This window comes from Hylobates moloch, unplaced genomic scaffold (assembly GCF_009828535.3).
Source record: "Hylobates moloch isolate HMO894 unplaced genomic scaffold, HMol_V3 SCAFFOLD_21, whole genome shotgun sequence".
NCBI classification, from domain to species: Eukaryota; Metazoa; Chordata; class Mammalia; order Primates; family Hylobatidae; genus Hylobates; species Hylobates moloch.
The window spans coordinates 21516221-21540336 of NW_026652296.1; the positions used below are offsets into that span (position 1 = coordinate 21516221).

At 43.3% G+C, this 24116-nt stretch overlaps 1 long non-coding RNA gene across 1 annotated transcript; it reads left to right on the forward strand.

The window, feature by feature from the left end:
- The first annotated feature begins 11123 nt into the window (after nucleotides 1-11123).
- LOC116461508 (uncharacterized) lies at nucleotides 11124-22502 on the forward strand. Its single transcript, XR_004246072.1, has 4 exons — nucleotides 11124-11317; nucleotides 20182-20347; nucleotides 20632-20747; nucleotides 21475-22502. It is a non-coding gene; the product is annotated as an uncharacterized LOC116461508 (long non-coding RNA).
- Nucleotides 22503-24116: the final 1614 nt, after the last annotated feature.

Below are 24116 nucleotides of genomic sequence, written 5' to 3' on the forward strand. Positions count from 1 at the left end.
GCCAAAGATTCACTAAGGCTCAAGAAGAGATGACCCTACCACTCACTGGAAAAAGTGACAAAGTCATATTGCAAAAAGGCATATGGAATGGGAAATATTATTGCTGCCCACTTTAGCAAATACAATATTCAATACACAGGGGCTTTTTAAAAGTGGACTGAAGCAGAAAGGGGGATACTTTTCAGGGATGCTTCCTAGAAGAGTTAGAACTTCAGCTGAGGCTAACCAGGCAGCTGAGCACCAGCCAGGCAAGACTTTACCTTTGGTGACATTCAAAGCTTCTCTATGATGGTACAGATCCCAGATTCTGCCTGTGGAAGCAAGCCCCAAATATAGACAAGGGGGCGGGTACAGATGGGGTCTCCAATCCCAGAGGACTCCTGGGCTAGTACATGAGACAACAACAAAACAGACCAGGGCAAATGCCAGCAATAGAGATCTAGACTGACATGGGCTGGGAAGAACAGTGGCATTGTGCCTGAAATGTTTAGCTAAATCAATATAATTACAATAGGAATAACAACTAATATTGATTGAACCCTTACTAGGGGCCAAGCACTGTGTAAATTCTTTTCATGAAGTTTCTTTTCACACTCCCAAAAATCCAGTAATGATTTTTGGTTTTGTTTTTATTTTGTTTCCTGTTTTTCCTTTTGTTTTGTTTAATGTTAAACAGATTTTTTAGGACATTTACTTGAAGGCAAACATATCACAGGCCAAGACTCCAACTCTAGCCCTTTCCATACCTGTAGATGGAGGGCCACCTGCTAACAGAAATCCCAGGACCACTCTGACAGTGCAGTGGTGTATCTCCTTCTGAGGCCGTTAGACACAGCTCACAAAGCCAGGCATGGCCAGAGATAAAGAGTGTTGTTTTTCACGCCTGGGGAGCTAAAGTGCTTGACTTACAGGCTAAGTTTTTCTTGTGGCAACTCTTCTGAAATACAGCCGCAGCCTATTAGCACATGGGGAGAACCAGGCAGAACTATTAGCACATGGGGAGAACCAGGCAGAACAAGGAAGTCCACCTCTCCTTGGCTGCAGAGAACAGAAGTGGGCGGAGTAAAGTGAAGAGTCAGGTGTGGGCTGCTAGAGATGGACCCCCCACCCCTAGCCAGGCCTCCCATGACCCTCGGAACCCTGAATGATTGCCCTGAGCCCTCTGTATACAGCCCTCCTGCAAGCCCCAGCCTCAGGCAGCCAGTCCTGGAATGCAAGGAGCACATGGCTCCACTGCTGTGGGCCTAGACTCTGGCTGCCTCACACCATTACTTAACTCCCTCAAGGAGGGAAACACTGTGGGCTGGGGAAGGCTGTCATGAACTCCTCAAGACTCTCCGTGCCTGGGACTCAGTCAGCCATGGTCCATCCTCCATCAAAGCCTGGTGAATGGGCAGATGAAAGATTCCTTCACATCTGTTCTTGTAGTGCTGCTCAGTTTATACTCAAAGCTTTGGCATGAAATGTTGGGAAAGCTGTACAGCCGGGTTTCAGTGCTTATTACTGCCTTCCATCCTGGGGTGCCTGTGCCATCATCTCATTTCAGTGAAGGAGGGACCTCATGGAATCAAAGACTTGGTGTTCCCTTCAGTACAGCCACTCAGCCTGTGGCCAGGATGTCAGCAGAGGCCCATCTGCAGCTGGACACCTGCCCACACCAGGCACCTGGAACGCAGAATGCTCTGTCCAGTGAGTCAGGCTGGTCATTTGCAGCCAGTGAGAATCAAACCAAACATCTAGAATGCAAACCCCTGAGCCTGTTTGGCCATATAATTAGTGATGCTTTTCTGAGAACTAAGCCTGAAGTGGGTCGATTCCATCCAAGGTAACTCTGTGGACATCTCATCTGAAGCTCTTCCTGTAAAAGAGATGTCAAACGTTTCCTCCCACCCCATACCCCAGGCTTAGATAATATGCTCCATTCACAGGCCTGGCCCTGTGCAACCTCATCACCCCTCGGCCATTGCTGATTGGACCAGGTGTTGCAGGCTGGGCCAATCATATTCTCCATCCAAAACGGTGGGAACTGAGATACAAAAACTGAAGCATATGGCTGTAGAACACCATTAATCCTTTCCTTTGCAGGAGGTGTCTCCATTTGTGATTATATACGTAATTCTGTGATTATTTGATAAATTAATGAATCATTGAATTAATAAATGAATGAGCAGTTGAATAGCAAGGTCAGATGGAGGCAAGGCTAGAATCAGCACAGAAAACTGAGAAAGAAGTCCGAAGGCTGAGAATTTGGGAGGCTTGCAAAGCAATCAGATCTCTAGAAAGAGAGATACAGCAGAGATGCAAGAGAAGCCCACGTATGGCTCCTGCATATGATTTTTTTCGAGAGACCCAGGTGTCTTCAGTAAATCCTCTTTCTGTCTGGACTTATTTGAGTCACTATTCTCTGCAGCTGAATGTTTCCTAGGTTTCTACACTCCAGACATCTCTCTGCAAAACGAGATTGAGAGAGACTCAGCCTTCCTCCGCAGAAGATGCAGTGGCCTCCCATGAGTACACCACAGCTGAATCTACACTGACCCAACATCCAGGAGAAGAATGCAAATACAGCTCCCCAGCCAGCAGACTGGCCTTCATTTTTTTGAGATGGAGTCTCGCTCTGTCACCCAGGCTGGAGTGCAGTGGCATAATCTCATCTCATTGCAACCTCTGCCTCCCAGGTTCAAGCGATTCTCCTGCCTCAGCCTCTCGAGTAGCTGGGATTACAGGTGCCCGCCATCATGCCCGGCTAATGATTTTGTATTTTCGTAGAGACAAGGTTTCACCATGTTGGCCAGGCTGGTCTTGAACTCCTGACCTCAGGTGATCTGGCTGCCTCGGCCTTCCAATGTGCCGGGATTACAGGCATGAGCCACCTTGCCCGGCCTAGATTGACCTTTAAAAACATGAATGTTGGAAAGCATCCTGGGGACAGAATGAACGATTTGCATCACCACTAAACTCAGGCCTGAGTGAAAGACAGTCTGGCTTCTGCAGTGTGTCATAGATGTCCCAGTTCTCCAATATGAGAGGGAACTGCATCTTTCTTCCAGGCAAGTCTGAAGGCTGGAGAGAAACAATGGTACTGGAGGCTGCCCCTTGGATCTCATTAGCTAAGTGGACCTGACGACAAGTGTTGCTGGCACTCCTCAGGAGGAATTCAGGTTGCATCCTTCACTGCAGGAACAAGTCCTTCACACCAGATCCATCTCCTTGCACCACCCTGCCACTCTCTGATGGGGCTGCCAACAAGTGAGGTAGGAATACGTTCACACTTGTGTTTGCAAACTGTCACCTTTATAAAACAGGCAGCTTTTTTCTATTACAATTAAAAACACTTATAGCAAGTTTTGCTTTTAATTAAATCCTGTGCCTTCAACTTGCTAGAGAGCAAGAGGGACAAGTGGCCTGTGTGGTGCCAGAGAAAAATGAGAAAGTCTTATAGGAGCTTCCAAGAAGACTGAAATTTGCTCTGAGGGCTGCTGATCCTAGTTGGAGGCAAAACTTAAAATTCTGTAGCCTTCACTCAGGGAGGTAGGTGAAAACATGGGGAATTTGGAGATCACTGTGATTACCAGCCCTGCACTTTTTTCTTGCCAGTAAAACTCCACCTTTCTTCATCAGGTGGAGATGCTCGGACCCCAGGATATCACTCCATTCTAATATGACTCAAAGGGATCTGCTAAAGGAAAGTTTATCTGATCTTATGAAAAAGAGGCACGTGAAGAGAAACTGTCTGCTCCCACACTGGCTCTTGCTTCCTGCCCCGACCATGGTGTAAGGATGTCATGATTGAAGCTATGGCAGCTATTTTGTGACCAGGAGGGCAACGCCAAGAGAATCACAGGGAGGCCAGCCCAGAGACGGGACATTGTTGAGCTGCTGAACCAGGACCAGCATCTTCATACCTCTAGACATATTGTTATGCGAGAAGAACACATCCTTGCTTATTTAAGACAACTTTGTTATATTTCCTGTTACTTGTAGCTACAAACTTTTTTTTTTTTTTTTTTTTGAGATGGAGTTTTGCTCTGTTGCCAGGCTGGAGTGCAGTGGTGTGATTTCTGCTCACTGCAACCACGCCCAGCTAATTTTTGTATTTTAGTAGAGACAGGGTTTCACCATGTTGGCCAGGATGGTCTTGATCTCCTGACCTCATGATCTGCTCACCTCAGCCTCCCAAAGTGCTGTGATTACAGGTATGAGCCACCGCTCCCAGCTGCTACAAACATTCTTAACTGATATAAGGCATGAATCAAGCAGCTGAGTCTTGAAGGGAAAAGGAAAAGTAGCATTACCTCTGAACCTACTTCCAACTACACTAAGAAGAGACTATAAACCCCTTGCCTGATCCCCATGCTCCGTTCCATGTCAGTCTTCTCTAGTGTTCTCTCGTTCTGTATTCCAGCCACAGCAGCAGTCTTTCCGTTTCTCCAGTGCATCATACTAGCCCTTGCCTCAGGGCCTTCACACAAGCTATGCCCTCCATCTGAAATGCTCACCCCCTGCTCTGTGCCTATCTTCTTCACATACTCTCATCATTCAGGTCTCAAATCAAATACTACCTCCTCCCAGGAGCTTTCCCCGATAATCCATTTTAAAGCAGCCCTGATTTTCCACCTGGCACATATTTCTCTCTGGACTATATTTATGTGTTGACTTCTTCACTCTCAGTCTTTCCAATCAACCCTGTGATCTGACAATAGCAGCCCTGTAGATTCATCTGCCATTACTTTCCCCATGTTTAGCACATGCCTGATGCATTTTAGCCCCTCACATGCTTGAATAAAGGAAGGAAATACTGTTTACTGTGATAGTCACTCTTCATTTGTTAGCACATTGCATTCTCTCCATCTGCCCAGGAAGTGAGAATACTTGTCCCCATTTCACGGATGGCATAACCAAGGTCCAGAGAATTTTAATAATGTATCCAAGATAACATAGCCAGTAAGTGATGGGTCATGATCCAAACACTGGTCTTCTGGTCCTGTGTACTCTCCTCTGCATCAGAATTGCTTCCGGCTGAGCTTTGTCAACTTTATCGGGGGATGATGGGGCAGCATTTCCGAACGTGGTCTTGAGGAATCCTGGGCCTATTGGCAGCTTCACAGACAGAAAATAGGGTGCAAATCCTCCATGTGCTGCTGAATTCAAGCATCAAGTCCAGAAGTAAGAATTGCTTGAACCCAGAGGTGGAGGTTGCAGTGATCTGAGATCGCACCACTGCACTCCAGCCTGGGCAACAGAGCGAGACTTTGTCTCAATAAATAAATAAATAAATAAATAAATAACAAAAAAAAGCAAACACATTTTATTTGGTGATGAAGAATCTTTCCAAAATGCCCCAATCTACCTGACAATTTACTACAGATGAACACTCTGGCGGGGTCTTCCTTTAAAGAATGAGGTTTGTATAAGGCCTCTGTAGCTGCTCTACCCTGGGCCCCAGGGATCTCTGACATGCCCAGTAGATGGTGAGGCAGAATAAACCAGAAAAAAATGCTAACTTTTGGACTTGATACATCCCAATGCCAGAATATCTCACCACAGTGATTCTGCAATGCAAAGCTGCCATGAACTGTTGCACAGGTTTTGCACTGCACAAATCTAGGGGCTGCCTGTCTATTATGTAAATGGAGCCCTCAGTGGTATACGGGGCAAAATTACCCAACCACTCATTGCATCTCTGACCATTAAGACCTCTGATTAGTTTGTTGGTGTTTGGTTTTTGTTTAATACAGATTTCTGGGCCCCACACCCAGGTCTTAAGCTGGGAATTTTTACTCATATGATACCCCAGGTGTGTATGATGCAGGTCATCTGCAGACCACCCACTGAGAAACTCTCCTAGAAATGGTTATGGTTGGATTTTACAGTAACTCCAAGACAGGAGCTGGTATCCCTAATCTTCATTCCCTTCTTCAGAAAAGAAAGAATGAAAAGCATTCGCAGGAATTCAGAGCCCTAGTGAGCCAACTCTCTCAATGTGTTTCTGTTATGTCCTGGCAAAAAGCAGCAGCTAAATTCTGGATCGCAAAAATAAGAAGTCAAAGGTTGCCTAAGTATGAAAGAAATTCTGTTGTCTAGAGCAAGGGGATGGTCTTAGTTTCAGGGGAAACCCTAGAGTTGGCAAAACCCCTTCAAAATGATTCGGTGGGAAGGTGACTGCTAAGTAGAGGCCCACGCACCCCACTGCACAGAGATGGCTACTGTCTACAGTCACCAGGATTAACTGCTTGCTGCCTCAACTGCTCAATATGCCTCAGTTCAATCTGCTGGAGGATTTTTTTCTCCCTCCCAGATATGTATCTTTGACTTCCTAATGGAGGCCAAGTGGAACTAGGATTTGTTTCACAGTCATTTTGCTTAATGCATCCTCATCCATATGAGGGGAGAAAGTGTGTTATCATGTTTATCCATACAACAAGGAAGGATGAACTCAAAGGGTGTCTCTCTAAATTTTCTAGTCATCGGAGTCATATGTCCCTAACATACACAACATGTTCCCCCCCCCTTCTACTGCATCTCTGTTAACGACACTTCCCTGGAGGAGCATCCTCAGAACGCTCTCTGCTTCTTTAAATCTTTTTTCATGTTTTCCAGGCCCCACACAATTGATATTTCACAATACGATATTCCCAGATTTATCCCAGTGAGAGTTAACCGCTCTATCCTTAGCTCTCCAATTACACAGTGCCCCTCGGTCTTATCCCAATCTGCCTTGGTGCGTGGCTGGCCAGCTGTGTACATGCCTGTCTCTTTGCTAGAGCATAAACTCTGTCTGGGTAGGGCTTGTGTCCAGGTGGGCACTGAGGAAATGTGTGCTGAAGACAAGCATGCCACATATGACTAAATGCAACTTTTAGCAATGTGGCAATACGATAGGGTCTCATTAATTCATATTAATCTGAGGAGATCTCAATTAATGAGAAACTGGGGTAATTTAAAAGAGCAATAGCAGCCGGGCGCAGTGGCTCATGCCTGTAATCCCAGCACTTTGGGAGGCCAAGGCAGGAGGATCACAAGGTCAGGAGATCAAGACCATCCTGGCTAATATGGTGAAACCCCATCTCTACTAAAAACACAAAAACAAAATTAGCCAGGCATGGTGGTGGGTGCCTGTAGTCCCAGCTACTCGGGAGGCTGAGGAGGGAGAATGGCGCAAACCCAGGAGGCAGAGCTTGCAGTGAGCCAAGATCGTGCCACTTCACTCTAGCCTGGGCAACAGAGCAAGACTCTGTCTCAAGAAAATAAATAAATAAATAAAAATAAAAATAAAAAGAGCAATAGCTTATTTACTCAGAAAGTCAGACGGAAACTCAAATTAGCCCAAGAGTATTGTTGAAGAAAGATCTTACCTTCTGAATCAGTAAGGATGAATAAGTAAGAACATATTAATTATAGCTTATCAATTAGGCAACAGCAGGTTACCTGGGCTGCTTCACTTAGAAAGTCAGTCAGGCCTATGGATTAAGAGCTAGCATGTAAAGTTGGCTGGACCTGGGCTTTAGTTTTCACTAAACCACATACCAGCTGCATGGCTTTGGGCCAGCCACTTAGCTCTCTAACCCTCAGTTTCCTCATCTGTAAAATGGAAATAATAATTTCTTCCTCCCAGGATTATTATGAAAAGAAATTATGTCTGTAATGCATGTCCCACTGGACTGGGCACATTGTAAGTGCTCAACAAATGTCACTTGTCATTATAATTATTATTTAATCTGTGAGAGGAAGAGATTTTCTAAATTTAAGCACAATTTTGACCCTACTCTGTACCTGTCCTAAAAGGTTGGGGGTAAGGGGAGGGGGGAAACAACAACAACAACAAAATAAAACCTCATCAGATTGTCAAGCCTCAGGACCCTGGATGTCAAGGACTTATTATGACCTGCTCAGCCAGTGGGGCAGGCTTGCAAAGTGACAGCTGGCAAAACAGTCACCGCACATATTTGTCCCATTTTCCAATCACTAATACTCTCCGGAAATCAAGGAGATTAGCCCCTTTTTTCAATGCCCTCATGAGTGAAAACCAAGAGAATTAGAGTTGGCTTCACCCAAACACAATCTCCCAATATGCAGAAACTCCAGCAAGCTAGGCTCAATTTGATAGAGACCCGAGCCCCCCTCTCCTCCCTAGCCAGCACATTTTAAAGACACAAAACCAATCAATAGGGAGTATTCAGAGAGTTGCTGCCAGTGGCTAGAAGAGAATAGATACCGAGAAAGTCATAACGATGATAAATCCGGGCTCCGCTCCACTCTGACTAATGTAGGCACTAAAACACACCATGAATATCCTGCTTTGAAACGTGTCACGCTTCTGAGGGACCAATCAATCTCTGGCTCTCGGTGGACCACATTAAAATAAATTTGTCACTGTGAGTTTATGAAATATTGATGGTGTTTTTTAGTCAGGGTGTTAGGAGGTGGAAAGGTGTATCTGAAGAGGGAGGCATGGAGTGGGAGAATTGCTTTAATGAATTATCTCCAGGCTAAGAAAGGAAACATATGCAGAAACTGAAGGAAGATGAAGCATGGAAGAAAATACATTGGCATGGAGAGCAAAAAGCTTCCAGAATGAGAAAGCCCAGAGCAGTGATGTCTGAGCTGTGTTCCAAAACACACAACTAAATGGCTACTCTTGGGAGGGACTTGGGCAAAAATTGGGGTTTCCTGGTAAAATCTGGGAAACTGTATACTCCATCCAAGTCTTGGAGAGACAGGTGCACAATAACATGTTAAAAGTTCTGAGAAGTCCTGCAGTGAAAAAGCTCACTTAACTTTGTTTAACCTAATATTTCCCAAACTTATTTAACATGGCAAAACAAACATCTTACCAAACACTATGGAAACCAGTTTGGAGATACTGGCCTACATCCTTGCAACGCAAAGTGTGGTCCATAAACAATCGGCATCGTATCACTTGAGAGCTTGTTAGCAGGCTCTGTCCCAAACCGACTGGATCAGAATCTGCATTTTAACAAGATCCCATGCACAGTGAAGTATGAGAAGTGCTAGTTTAAGTGGCTCACCAAAGAAAGAAGACTCTACAGGACAAGCTAAGATATGCCTGGTAATGAAGGGCTTCTGTTTGTAATCCTGACCATGGCCTGCACAGCAGGACCCAGGGGACTCTATGCCCTCATCCAGCATTGGGGCTGTTTATCAGCTAAGCATTCACTCGCGCTGGCAGAAACTCAGAAGGCATTTTTAAAATCAGGTATGCAGTGACCTCTCTTGAAACAAGTGGAAATTATAGACACCCAGTGGTCTTTTCGTATTTGCAAAACCAAGAAACAGAAACACCTCCGCCAGCACTAGAAAAGCTGAATTCAGGTCATCAGCCTGCCCAAACCTCACTAGAAGCCTTAGGCTTGTCACTTGGCCTCTAAAGACATGTACCCCAGTGAGAGTTAATGCTCTATTCTCAGCTCTTGATTTTATCACAATCTGCCTTGGCACATGGCTGACCAACTGTGTACATGCCCATCTCTTTTGCTAGAGCATAAACTCCTTCTGGGTAGGGTCTGAGCCCAGGTGGTCACTGAGGAAATTGTGCTGAAGGCAAGCATGCCACATGACTTACTGCTGGTATCTGCATATGGAAACTGAGGTGAAGAAAGCCCAGGGATCTCAGCCAGACTACTACTGCTGCATAACAGGTGAGCGCTCAGACTCTGCAGGGGACACATCCCAGCTCCACTGCTTACTTAGCTCTGTGACTTGGCAAGTGACCTCACCTCTCTAAGCCCCAAGCCCCAGCTGTCTTGTTCACCTTTGTATTCCAGTGCCCAGCACACGTCTGGCACATAGAATCACTGAAAACATACTTGATGCATGAATGAATATACATTGAATCTGTGCAATGGGGACATGACTATTTCCCACCTCTTAGCGTTATTGAGAGAATTCATGGAATTCGGTCAGGAAGGTGCACATCGCAGACACTCAACACGAGTCTCTGCCTTATTTATGTATTGGACAGTCCCATGTGGATGACAGAGGGAACCTTTAACTTTTTGCTTGTGCTTTGGCAGCGTGAAGAGAATCTGATGCTGGGCTTTGTTAATTAGTGATCAGTTCCCTGGTAGATCAAGGAGGCAGAACAGGATTCTGCTCCCTCTGGTGGCTTCTGAACTTCTTTGTTCCTCAGAATTGCCCTCTCCCTTCCCAGAAGGGAAATGGTGGGCAGGAACCATGCCACACCCTGCAAAACAACTCCCAAGGCCTCTTGACCTTCGTCCACTGACCCTCAATAATGACCCTGACTCTGGAGGTCCGTTTTGGTCCACTGACCCTCAAGAATCTCCACTGACCCTGGAGAGTCAGCTAGGGAGAGTACCTTGTACTTTTCCTTCAGCAGCAAAACAAGTGTCAAGAAAACAGCAGCTACTGGCACCCATGGAGGTGGCTTTCTTCCTTCTTACAGACCACAGGGCCAGGACAGGACCAAGGCTCAACACACTGCTGGACTCCTCTGCTCCCTCCCCGGATGTCTGAGCCCACCCGGCTTCAATCCATTCTTCCCTTAAACCCTCAGCTAATTACTCTGAGTCTCAGTATTCTCCTCTATATAATGGGAAGAAATGAGGTCTACCTAATAACGTTGTGATGAAGATTAAATGAAATAATGCCTGTCATTGATTATTGATTTTGATCAATGGATGTTGGGCTCAAATGAATTAAGCACTCGAAAAGTGGTATTAATCATGCAATTGGGTATTGTCATTTTAAGGATTCTTTTTGACATCAATACATGGCAAAGAAGACATGCAACAAAGTTCACCAAAGGAAAGAAGGAAGGATCAAATACATCAACATAAAACAGAATATACTGTTCGAGAAGTAGAAATAAAAACGGTATTAAAAACTAGGAATTATTCAGTGTGTACTACATAACTGGCAACATGCTAAAACCACTTAAATATGCTATTTCATGTAATCCTTAAAAATAATCTCATGAGATAGGCATTATTGTGATTCCAATTTTAGAAATGAAGAAGCTGAGACACAGAAAGGTTAAGTAACTCACCTAAAGCCACACAGCTATTAAGTGGAGGGGCTGGGATTCAAACTCAGGTCTTTTTGACATAATAAACTAAGCCCTGGGTCACAAAGTTATATCACTCAGTTCTTTAGAACAGCTAAAACTGCATCCAATCACTGTCTCTCGTACCAATCTAAAATCAGTGCCCAGAAGACTCAAATTTTACTGGAAAACAAAAGGGAAGCCAAGTGTCCTGAGATTGCTAAATTCCATCAATCACCAGACAGCTCTCTACAACAAAGAGTTAATCGGCAGCTGTGAGACTTGAGGCAAGTGAGTAAATCTTTCTAAATCTCCCTTTTTTTAATGGCATACAGAGTCATGGTAAAAATTTGGGTAAACTGTCTAGTAAACCAGCCATGTTCCTGCATGTATTTCCAATGCCAGGAGCAATGGTGAATTCCTGGGATACAAGGACCAGCAGAGCAATCTCCTTTGCCTGGTAACTTCACAGACCAGAAGAAGGAGGATACTATTGTGACAGCACAGAGGATGGAGCAACCAACTGTATAATGATGGAGAGGAGCATGCCATCAGGGAACGTTACATCTAAGAGGGCTCTTGAAGGGTGAATAGGAGTTTTCCAGGTGGATAAGAGGAAGAAGCACCTTCAGGGAAGACTGTAGATATGAAAGTGTTTTATAAATGGTAAAATGTGATTGCATTTGCCTCAATAACTGGGCAACACCATGTCATGAACAGACCAGTTTAGCCTATGCATCCAGGTTTAGAAACCCTTCATTGTCATCCATTGTGACCTTCAGCCCCACTATAAGATTCATTTCCATAGTCCCACTACTGAAGTGATAGGATTTCTGACACACTCCAGCTGTGTCACCAGGGAGGAAGGTTATGCTGGTTAGTTAAGCAGTAGACAGTCTCCAGCAGTTAAGTGACAAAATCAGCTCAACCAAGTGACTGTCATTATATTAACACTCCAAGTAAATGACTAACCGACTGCTTGACTTTTCAACCAAGCATGCTGCAACATCTTTACAGATTGCAGATCTATTTAGCCACCTCTGTGCCTGAAACCCTTAGAAGGCTTTTTCTGAGAAGTTTCTACATGAGCCATAAATGTGTGCAAAAGCAAAGGAGAATCGGCCCGGCGCGGTGGCTCACGCTTGTAATCCCAGCACTTTGGGAGGCCGAGGCGGGCGGATCACGAGGTCCGGAGATCGAGACCACGGTGAAACCCCGTCTCTACTAAAAATACAAAAAATTAGCCAGGCGTGGTGGCGGGCGCCTGTAGTCCCAGCTACTCGGAGAGGCTGAGGCAGGAGAATGGCGTGAACCTGGGAGGCGGAGCTTGCAGTGAGCTGAGATTGCGCCACTGCACTCCAGCCTGGGCGACACAGCAAGACTCTGTCTCAAAAAAAAAAAAAAAAAAAAAGCAAAGGAGAATCAAAGTGGTCCCTTGATGATCAGCTGCACATGTGCCTAATACCCCAACATGGAGCTTTGGTCAGGTCAGAAGAGAAGTCCAAGAGACCCAAGACATGGGGACTGAGCCCCTACCAGCTGGTACCTGGGGCCTAAAGTACCTGGAAGAAGTAACTGGCTGGTACCTGGAAAAACAAAGTCCAGGAAAATATGAGAGAAAAATGGCAATATCTGTAGACTACAAAGGACTTGTGTTCTACCAACTAGCTCCTGGTAGTAGATTGTATTATTCTTCAAAATATTCACTGTCTTTTACAGGGAAAAATTCTGTGTCTTCCATCCCACTGAGGTTGGATTTGGCTATGTGACCTGTGCTGACCCTTCTTAGGAGAGGATTACATAGCCACTGAGATTTGGAGAGTGTTTGTTACCACAGTGGAACTTAGGCTGAGCTGATATATCCACCCCGGCATCCTGGAATTAATTTTTGCAAAGAATGACTGTGAGCATTTTTAACATACAGGGATGTCACCCCTAGTAAAGAGGCAAGGTCCAAAGAATTTCCAGGAAATGTTCATCAACTTCTCTACACTCAGAGCAGTGGTCCTCAATCAAGGTCTATTTTGCGCCCCCCCCTCCCCCGGAACATATGACAACATCTAGGGATATTTTCAGTGGTCATGACCAGGAGGCTGTTACTGGAATCTAGTGGGTAAAGACCAGGGATGCTGCCAAACATTCTACAATGCACAGGACAGCTCTCTACAACAAAGAGTCATCCAGCTCCAAATGTCAATAGTGCTGAGGTTGAGAATCTCTGCCTCAGAGAGAAACCAGGAAGGGGGTAGAAAGAAGTGGGCTATACATCATATTTAACAGCAAGAGCATGTAACATCTACATACCATTATTGAATTTACAAAGTGTTTGCTCATACATTCTTTCACTTCATGTTTATGATACTCCTGAAGGACTCATATTTTTATCCTATCTCATCAATGGGGTAACAGAAACCCAAGCAAAAATCTTACCTAAGGGCATATTTGTAAGTGGAGGGTCAGAATTCTAGCCCTGTCTTGCTACCCTACTTCCCTACCATGTTTCATTAAATCAGAGCTGTTTACAATGTCATTTTCTCTGGGATGCTAATCAATACTCTGTCTCTCATTCAGGGGCAGTGTCTCAAAGACAGATTTGGTTAATTTCTAAATCTTTCTAATCCCTTTGAACATGGGGTTCAGCAAAACAGACATACTACTTGGTTCATTTGTTTTGATAAGGATAGCTTTGCTGTAATTATTTATGATAATACCAAGTGCAAACTAGTCAATTACCCTGGTATATCTTGTCAAAGTAACAATGCCTTGGAGAAGTCTCTAAACCACTGACCTCTTAAATCTTTGCTGAGAAGTGGAACAAAACCATGGCAGGGATTCTTGGTGGAAAATCATCTATTGCCCAACCAATTAGCCAACCCACAATGCTGAATGCTCTCTACTGGAGCATTCCAGTGATGCATGAGTTTTCTCGTTGCATGGGTCTAATCAACAAAGGCTGGCAAAGAGAAAGGCCTATCAACAGTGGGAAAACTGTCATCCAAAAATACGAGTGCAAGTCAGACAATTTCCAAAGCAAGTTGTGCAGTTCCTATTGAGGTCCCATAGCTCATTTGTAGAGAGAACAAAACTAGACACCATTCACATTAGTCATCTGTGCCCTACCCATTGCCAGGGCTCAGACAAACCTTCCAAATCCATCCAAAGACTTCTCACTACTAATCCTGACAGGTAACTATAGCCTAAAGGCTAGAGGGAAGATAACAATGATAGACATGAATCAATAATTATTCTTATATTGGCATATGGCTAAATATAATTCTTCACCAATATAATTATCTATTACATTTTACAGTGATTATTGTGATTATTACTGCACTTGGAAGCTGCTTTTATGGCAATGTATTAATCTGGTAGAAATTAAAGAACTGCGTGAGAAGTACACGAAATATGTGTGATCCCAGGAATAGATGTGAATGTAAACTTTTAAGCTGCCTATTTATGACCTTAATTTCTGACAATAATTTTGACACAAAGTAATAAAAAGGGACAAGGTAGAGTAGACAGAGCCCACTGGATGTGGAAGACTGATAAGACATTGTGGTCTTCCATCAATTTCTTGTAACAGTGCTTAGGCAGCCTCCTGCAGAGATGAATTTGCACAGTAGATGAAGAGCCTGCTCTGTAGCAGATGCTCTTGACATCCTGCCCAATATCCCCTTGGCCCACCTGGGTTACTTGCAGTGGCAGATGGAAACATTTCCAGGACACTGGCACTTCCCACCTCTAATGCCTCTTCCTACATCTTTCTTCTCTGCCTAAGGGCTTTATCTATCACTCCTTGAGTGTGTTGACCTGCTGCAAGCACAAATATCCCCAGATGCAATCTCCAGATGATGGTGTAGAGGAATTAGTGGATAGATGTCTCAGCCTCCCTCCTCCAGTGGGAAGACTTTACAGTGTATACCACACACTATTTCAGTGGGTCCCCAGCAGAATTGACCCCAAGTGGCCCACAGCTATAATCTTACACTCACCAGCATGCCACTTGTTTGGCTTGTTTGGCTTTTCTTCCTCCCCTGTTCTTCTTTCCCTACTTCTCCATTTTTTGGGATCATCCTCCAGATAAACAAATGAGCTTGCATCCAAGTCCTCCTCTCAGAAGGATGTGAACTAAGACCCTACCCTCCTATAAAATAAAAACGGAACTCTAATCCTCCTTGAGGTTCAAGGATATTTTTTTAAATGTATGATAGACTAGGGTGAACTGGATAAAGCCAGGTGGCAGGGAGGAATCATGATCTGGAGAACAAACGCTGAGAAGGAAGAGATACTAAAATAAAGAGGCCAACACAGCCTTGAATGCCTAAGGGATGAAGGGAGTCTGCCTCCATGTGGATGGATGAGGCTAATTCCAGCCTTCTACTTGACCTAAACTTCCCCTTCCAGCCCAATTGTTTGGGCAATAGATGATTTTCCACCAAGGATCCCCACCATGGTTTTGTTCCACTTCTCAGCAAAGATTTAAGAGGTCAGTGGTTTAGAGACTCTCCAAGGCAAGTGGAAGGAGTAGCAGCTGCCCAGTGTTTATTACTTCTCTTTAGTTTCCTCCAAGAAAACTGCCTCTCTTCATTGTGCGTATCTTTGGTGGGAGGGTTATTAGAGGTGACCACTTCAACTTTGGGAAGCCAAAGAGAAATGATCCTCCTCCTTCTAGCCCAGTACAGTCAGAGTAGGGGCAGACTTGTGGAGGAAGGTTAGAAGGCTTACACTCTCCATGGGGACTTCTAATCTAGGGATAAAAAGGAAGAGGTGGAAAGAAATGGCTAGAGTCCATTCATTGCTGCATAGCACAGGGGCCCCAACCAGATCCTTCTTTCCATAAAACGATTGCTGGGAGTCCCAATTCATATATCTACAGAGCTCTTAGCTAGCCTGGTCCATGATGCCTAACAATTCTGAGATCCCAAACATCCTGCCAACAGGTTTCCTTTCACCTAAATGCAGTGAAGTTTCTTTCTGTTGTTTATAACCCAGAATCTTAATTGTTATTTGCCTATTTGCAATATGAGCATTTGGGGTGGGAAGCTGTGTGGGGGCGGGGAGGGATAAGGAAGTAGGGAGAGAGGAGGGGAGGTGGGAGGTAGGAAGTAGGAAGGGAGGGAGACCACTGAAAAAGTTTTAAAATCTAAGAATAAGAACTGGAAAATATTTTTGGAGCCTGGACAGTTTTGCAATGAGACATTCATCAAATGAGCATAAACCAGAAGGAGGAAGCGTTCTTTGTCCTTGTCACCTCTATGCAACCATTATTGCCTGGATAGTTAAAGGAGATGCACCTTGAAACCACTGGGAACACACAGCTGCAACAGAGCCTTCAAATTACAAAGTCCCAATGCAACTAACCACAGAATCCAGCATCCCATAATGAAGGAAAGTCCTTTTACTCACTCCACAAGAGGGATGACAGCATCAGAGCTGGGTACACGAATCCAGTGTTAGGGTCCACACCTGAAACAGCTACCCTTGGGGGTGGCATTGCTGGTGGCACTCTCAGGGAGATAAGATGCTGTAACGTCAGGGTGTGGCTTAGTCATCCCAGGTTTATCTGGAAAAGGAGAGAATGACAACAGGCCTGATTTATGAACACATCGAAGCTTCTCTAGAAATCCCCCAAGCCATTTGGAAAGCAGAAGCATGGAAGAGACTGACCTTTCTACAATCAAGTAGGTGGGATTTGGAGCTTCCCAGCTCTTTACTGCAACTGCATCCAGTGGACTAACCAAGGCAGAGTATTTGGGTCAATGTCAAAGGCAGAGTTCTTGAGTAAATTGCCTGGCCCCCTTGAACTTCAGTTTCCTATTCTATAAATTGTATCACCATCTATCTCATTAGGCTGTTGTAGGGTTTCAGGGAGATGACATATATATATTTAATAATACATATTGTTGTTGATATATATTGTTGTATATTGCATATGTTGTTAGAGCCTCATCTCAAATATGCACTGAACTAAATCTTAGATTAATGATTTACATGAAAGAAAGAAACAGAAGCTCAGAAGGACGGGGCTGAGAATGTAATGCATGCCACCCCAAGATCACCAGGCTGAGCCAGATGACTTTATGAATTGGACAGCAAACCATCTTTCATGGCTGCTCCATTTTCCTCCTTCCCAAAGCTGCAGTCTCATTCAAAGAGGATTCCCTCTCCCAATAAAGGAGGCCTGTTCTGCTATTGAGGTTAGGGTAAGGAGCTCTGTGCCAAACCCACCAAAATCTCAGCTCAGCCTCTGGGAGAAAACTGAAATCAATATTGATCTAATCACAGAATTCACTAAGAAGAGAAGTGAAGAAATAAATTTCAAAAAATATTGATAGACTTAACTATAAAAATTAAAAATTCAACAACATACTGAGAAAAAAAAATTCCAACATATATCATGAAGAGTTAATATCCTTAAGGTTACGGGTTAGATCACTCTTAAGAGCAGTAAGAAAACAAATGCTGAGTTAGGGAAACATGATCCACGGACAGACAGAGAAAGTTCATGTAAGAGGAATGATAGCCAGGAGCAGTGGCATGCACCTATAATCCCAGCTACTTGGGAAGCTGAGGTGGGAGGATCACTTGAGCCTAGGAGTTCAAGGCTGCAGTACACTATGATTACACCTGTGAGTAGCTACTGCACTCCAGCCTGGACAACACAGCCAGACCCTGTCTCAAAAAAGGAGAAGAACCATAAATTACAAAGATTTAAAGGGTTCATCCTACTAATAATCAAAGAAATGCTAATTAAGACAGCAATGTGATTTCATTTGTAATCTATTAAATTTGCAAAGATTAAAGAAAACTCAAGGTTGGTGACAGTTGAGCAATCTAGCCACTCATCGATTGCAGGTGGGAGTATAAATTAGTACAAATTCCTAAAGGGTAATTTGGCAATCTGTATCAAGGATGCTGAAAAATTATTCATGCCTACTTAACAATTTTATCCTAAGGAAATAATTAGAAATGTGAACAAATATTTATTTACAAATGTGTTCATCATAATATGACTTACGGTGGCAAACAAATGGATCAACCTGACTAGGAAACAACAAAGAAATTAGTAAATAGCATATGGTTCACCCATATTGTGGAATATTATGAAATCAATAAAGAACATATTTTGGGATACATTAAAAAAACAGGTTACAGAACAATATATAATATGATCCCACTGTGTAAGAAATGAAATTATATTTACACATATTGTATATGTATAGAAAAAGGACTGATGTTTTCTACTCCAAAATGTTTGTTGTGATTACCCTTAAGAAGTGGGATTATAAAATTAATAGAACTTACACCTGCATGATGTTAGTGGCAAGAAATAAGGAGGACTGATACATGGACCCAGTCAGATGGAAACTCAGAACCTTCAAAATGCAGGATTTTTTTCTTAATGAGACTCTGACCTCATGAGACTGTAACATTTGGGTTACATAAATTTAAGAACGGATAAAGGGATATGAAAGTAAATATGAGGGAAATTTTTAATTAATACAGAAAATACTGCACAGCTATATACCAATGGACTTGATTTTTTAAAAAACTGTAATTTCCTAGAAAAATTACAATGTTATAATGACCAAAATTAATTAAATATTAGGAAATCTGAATACACTGATTCTGATGGAAGCTCTGGCCTATAGAATAAAGCAGGAGGCAGAAATAAGTGATTAACTACTGAAAATAAAGAATTAAAATAGGTATCATTTGCAAATATTATTATAAATTTAGAAAACATAATACAAGAATTTGATAGACTAATGAATTTATATCTCATTAGATGACAAGATACAAAATAAATGTATATACTTTTCCCAGACTTTCATTGACTTTTATAAATGAAAAATATTCAATCTATAGTAGCAAAGTCATTGAAAATTACTCAATTACTCAGTGCTCAAAGAGCAGTTACCCTTAGTATCAGGGTGCCACGTTGTTTTTCCTAATTCTAAGCTCTGTATTTTAAGAACTTTAGGAGTAACATCATCATCTGAAACATATTGAAGAAAATCAAGGTTTTGTCCTCATTTCCTATTTGATTAAACTCAAGCTTTTGTTTTTCCCTTGTTTTGAAATTCCCTATTAATGAAACTCAGACACTTGGAAATCAGCCATTGCTTTCCTTAGATCTTATGTAAATATCTGAGTAGTGGTTCTCCAGGACATAAAAATTGGTCACCCAGGCTCTCCCATCTTTGAAAATCCAGCAGTCTATTGCAATGTTAAAGCAATAACAACACTGTCACAGCTCACTCTTCTACCTGTGGCTAGAAATTGTCTTTTGGCATTTTTTTTGTGGGGTACTTTCTGAATTCAAAGACGTTAAAACATGTGAGACAGGGAAGCATGCATCTTGGAATTAAAGAAGGGGGTTATCCTAGAAATTTAACAAACATGATCAACTTATGTAAGATCCTATGAGTAGAAGAAAGGGCAATCAAATCTGGTTGCACCTACCAAACCAGTGATGTGGATATTTGGTGATAATATTTATGATGTTGGTAACAGTGAAGAAAATTGATGGGGAGGAATAGAGGTGAGTAAAGAAATGGTCATGGATGAGTAGCATTGGGATGGGCGTGGGGATAAGAATAGGAACAGAAATGAGTGACAGTAGCCATTGGAATGGCCATGTGAATGGGAGATAAGAATAGGAACAGGAATGGATGACAGTGGGCATTAGGATGGGAGTGGGAATGGGAGTCGGGATAAGAATAGGAATGAGAATAGGTGACAGTGCGCATTAGGATGAGTGTGGGAATGAGAGTGGGGATAAGGATAAGAATAGCAATGGGTAACAGTGGGCATTAGGATGGGAGTGGGAATGCGAGTGGGGATAAGAATGGGAGTGGGGATAAGAATAGGAATGGGAATAGGTGACAGTGAGCATTAGGATGAGTGTGGGAATAAGAGTGGGGATAAGAATAGGAATGGGTAACCGTGGGCATGAGGATGGGTGTGGGGATGGGATTGGGGATAAGGATAGGAACGGCAGTGGGTGGGCATTGGGTTGGGAGTTGGGATGTTGAAGAGGAAGGGAAAGCTGAGCACACAACATACACATCATTACTATTAGGTTAAAGTATCTTCGTGGATGCGTGAAAGGAAGGAAAACCTCTCCAGATTCCTCTGTTCTCCCACTTAAGGTATCATGGGTGTATCTAAAGGAAACGTTAAGCTTCTGATGTTTCTCCCTAATCCTCGGAGCAACGTTCTCAAATGAGACTCCTCTCATCCCAGATGACCCAAGAATGCTTGCTATTTGATCTCTTTCTAAGAGAACTTCTGATCCAATTCCAATCTGGTAAATAGGTTAGTCTTGTGACTTGCTGTGTCCTTGGCCTCAGTTACACCCACCAGTGGTGAACATATAAGTGAGTGAATATCCTATTAGGTCACTTTCAGAGACATTAAGTAGAAGGAAAGCTGAAAAGCCTTGTGTAGACTTCAGATGCAGGTTATGGGGAAGAAGGACATGGAGGAACCTTCACTTGACACATGTATTCCAGCCCTGTCCTCTGCATTTTGCATACATGTTCTCATTTAATTCATCCAACAACCCCCTAAGATAACATACAAATATTCCCACTTTACAGATAAGGAAATTGAGACTCATAGCCTCTCTTACTCAGCTGTTTACCCATAGAGGCAGGAACCAAAACAGTTCTGCACAGCAGTCTATCCCCAGGGTCTAACCCCTGGCTGCCACATAGTAGGTACTCAGTGACTAATCATAAAATTAGATATTGCAACCTAAGGATGCCAACTGCCAAATGGCAGAGCCAGGACTCCCACCCAAGTCTGGCCCTTTCCTGTGCTATTTTTACAGTACATAGTTGAGGATTTTAGATTTCCTTGGGTTTTCAAAGGAAATTCTTATGAAACTAAAACTTTCCCTGTGTTGCCTTTCCCCTCTGGAAGCATCTTGGGATGTTTTGAGGCAAAAGGCAAATAGGGAAAATGAAACTGAAGAGCAGGAGCCACTCCAGACATGACGGAGGTCCCCACAAATATTCCCCGTGGGCCTCATTACACATTTGAGCAAAATTACCTTCACTCACAGCTAAATTTCCTGTTTGCTTGGCTGATCAATTCCTCATCAAATTTTAATGCGGGGTTCAAACCGTCTGTGGTGTTTTAATTAGGCCTAAGATTGCAAAGTGTCTGAGGCAAGGCTGAGCCTCATCCAAATCCCGCTTCCCATTGCGGTGTTGCCAGGAGGGGTGGGGGGCTGAGCAGAGCTGGGCTGGGCCCGAGCCAGACACTCGGCAGACCCTGTTCCTAGGTGCACTGTGCTCTCTAGTGGTGGCAATCTGCAGAGAAATAGGCTGTGCAGCCCCAGGGGCTTGGAGCCCTCTCCTGATTCCTTCTAATCCCTGAGAGTGTATAAGCTGCCTTGCCTGCTTTCCTGCTGCCTCTCTTCCTTTCCTACAAAACAGAGCATCCTGGTGGCCTTATGGAACTGACAAACACTAATCAACACAACTAGTGTGCCTGGTGCTATGCTAGGAGGCGACAGAAGAATAAGACACAAGACCTGCCTTCAGTAGCTCATAATGGAGAAGACAGTTATACATACAATTTGACATGATGGATGGTGTGGCTGGGACATATATGTGACACTGGTGATGGATGCCAGGAAGTGCTCAGGTCATTAGAGGGTCTGGTGGGCCTCCAGAACATCAGAAACCAAAGTGGTTCTTTTCGGAGCCACAGGGTGAACCAGGTAGTCAGGACATAAGGATATTGACAGACATTGATCAAAACAGATCAATGGATCGATCTCAAGGTCCAACAACCGTCCCCCCTTCACACTCACTTCTCCATGTTGACCCTTCCTCAGCTCAGATCTTCAGGAAGGCTGCCCCAAAGCTTTGCTCCTGCCCCTGACAAAATATATCAGGATGTCCAAAACTAACCACCTAGAAACTGTGCCCTTTGGAAGGCCTCCCTCCTTGTCCAGCCTGGGCTACTTGCAGTTATAGTTCATTTGCACTTTAGGATAGTCAGTGTCCACTACTATATTCAAGGTTCTGAGAAGTCCTGCAGAAAAGGAAGCTGGATCATCTTGCTTAACCCTGTTTCCTACAGGCTCATTTGTATACAGAATACTAGTTAACATCTTCCTCTGTCTCTAATGCTTTCTGATCTATGCCCTCCACAAGAAGACCTATGCCTGGTCAGGACTAGCCACAATTTTCCAAAGGACAACAGTATGAGGTGAGTCACAAAGTGCCCAACATTATCACCAATAGTATGTCTAAGTAATTTTTAATTTAATATCCAGATGCTGTCAGTCCTGAGAGCAAAATGCAACTTGATAAAAGACAGCTCTGATGGGGACCACATAAAAAAGGCTGCCCAAGTTCAACAGAATAGTGAGAAGAAACGGAGACCTATTTGAAAGATCAAGGATTGATGCTCTTATTAGATTTGGGGAGAAAAACGGTGAAATTCATGTTTGATTGAAATTACTAATGTTTCTAAGGCATTTACTGATAGTAGAATGTAATTAGCTGAATTCAGTGGCTTCCAAACTTGGCTGAGTGCCAAATCACCTGGGGCATTTTTTTAATTGTGCCAATTCCTGGGCTCTATCCCTCAATACTCTGATTCCATAGAACTGAGGTATTGCTGATGCTGCCAGTTGCAAGAACACATTTGAAAATGATTGCTACAGTTCACTATCTCCCTCAACTCTGTTCTGTGAAACACCAGCTCCACAGGATAATAACACACCTTACCCAAAAGAGTTCCATGTTAACAGTGTTGAGCTCACAGTGTGTGCCAGACACTTTGCTAAGATGGGGGTAGAGATGAGAGAGAGAGAGTCATCTCACTTGATCCTCATATTCATCCGCAGTAAGATTAACTTCTACTTTCTGGACAAGGAAACTAAAGTATAGAGATGGATGGCTTGCCCACAGTCACATAGTAAACAGTACCATCCCTTGACAGGCCAACGATGATGTCCCACTGCTGGCTGATTGGATGGTGGTGTCATTCACTGAGATGAAAACAGGAAATGAAGCTGTTATGGGAATAAACGGAAGAAGTTGGTGTGTTTGGTTTCAGACACTCTGAGTCTGAGGTGACTATGAGATATCCAGGTAGAAATGTCCACCAGGAATTAAATAAATGGGCTAAAGACCACAGAGACGATTTGGACTGAAGTTAAAGAGCTGAGAGTTGAGGATGTTTAGATGGTAGTTGAGACCATCCTGGGCCTCCATTTCCTCTTTCCAAAATGGAAGATATCAGTTATCATCAATATGCCTTATACTGGTTCCTCACTAAGTTCAAAATAGAATTACCATATGATCCAACAATTCCACTGCTAGCTATATACCCCAAAGAATTGAAAACAGATGTCCAAACAAAAATTTTTACACAGATGTTCGTAACAGCATTATTTACAATAGCCAAAAAGGTAAAAACAACACAAATGTTCAAAAACTGGTGAATGGGTAAACAAAATATGGTCTGTTCATACAATGAAATATTATTCAACCATAAAAAGGAATGAAGTACCAATGCATGCTACAACATGTATCAGTGGATGATAAACGTTGATGAACCTTTGAAACATTATGCTAAGTGATGGCTGGGCACAGTGGCACACACTTGTAATCCAAGAGCTTTGGGAGGCCAAGAAGAGAGAATCACTTGAGGCAAGGAGTTCAAGACCAGCCTGGACAACATAGTGACACCCATCTCTACAAATTTTTTTTTAATTAACCAGGTATGGTGGTGCACACCTGTAGTTCCAGCTACTTGGGAGGCTGAGGTGGGAGGTTCTCTTGAGCCCAGGAGTTTGAGGTGGCAGGCAGTGAGCCAGATCATACTACTGCACTCCAGGCTGGGCAACAGAGCGAGACTAGCAAAATTAGATGTCACCCTTGACATAAAATATAGTCTGCTTCTGATGTAGAAAAAAGAAACTACATTATTTCTGGTTCATATAAAAACCATATGTGTGCATGAAATGTGGGGAGAGGAATAAATAGATTCATACAACCTTCAATCAATAAATTTGCCCTCTCAGAGCTTACATTCCAGTGGACAGCCCACTTAAAGAAAG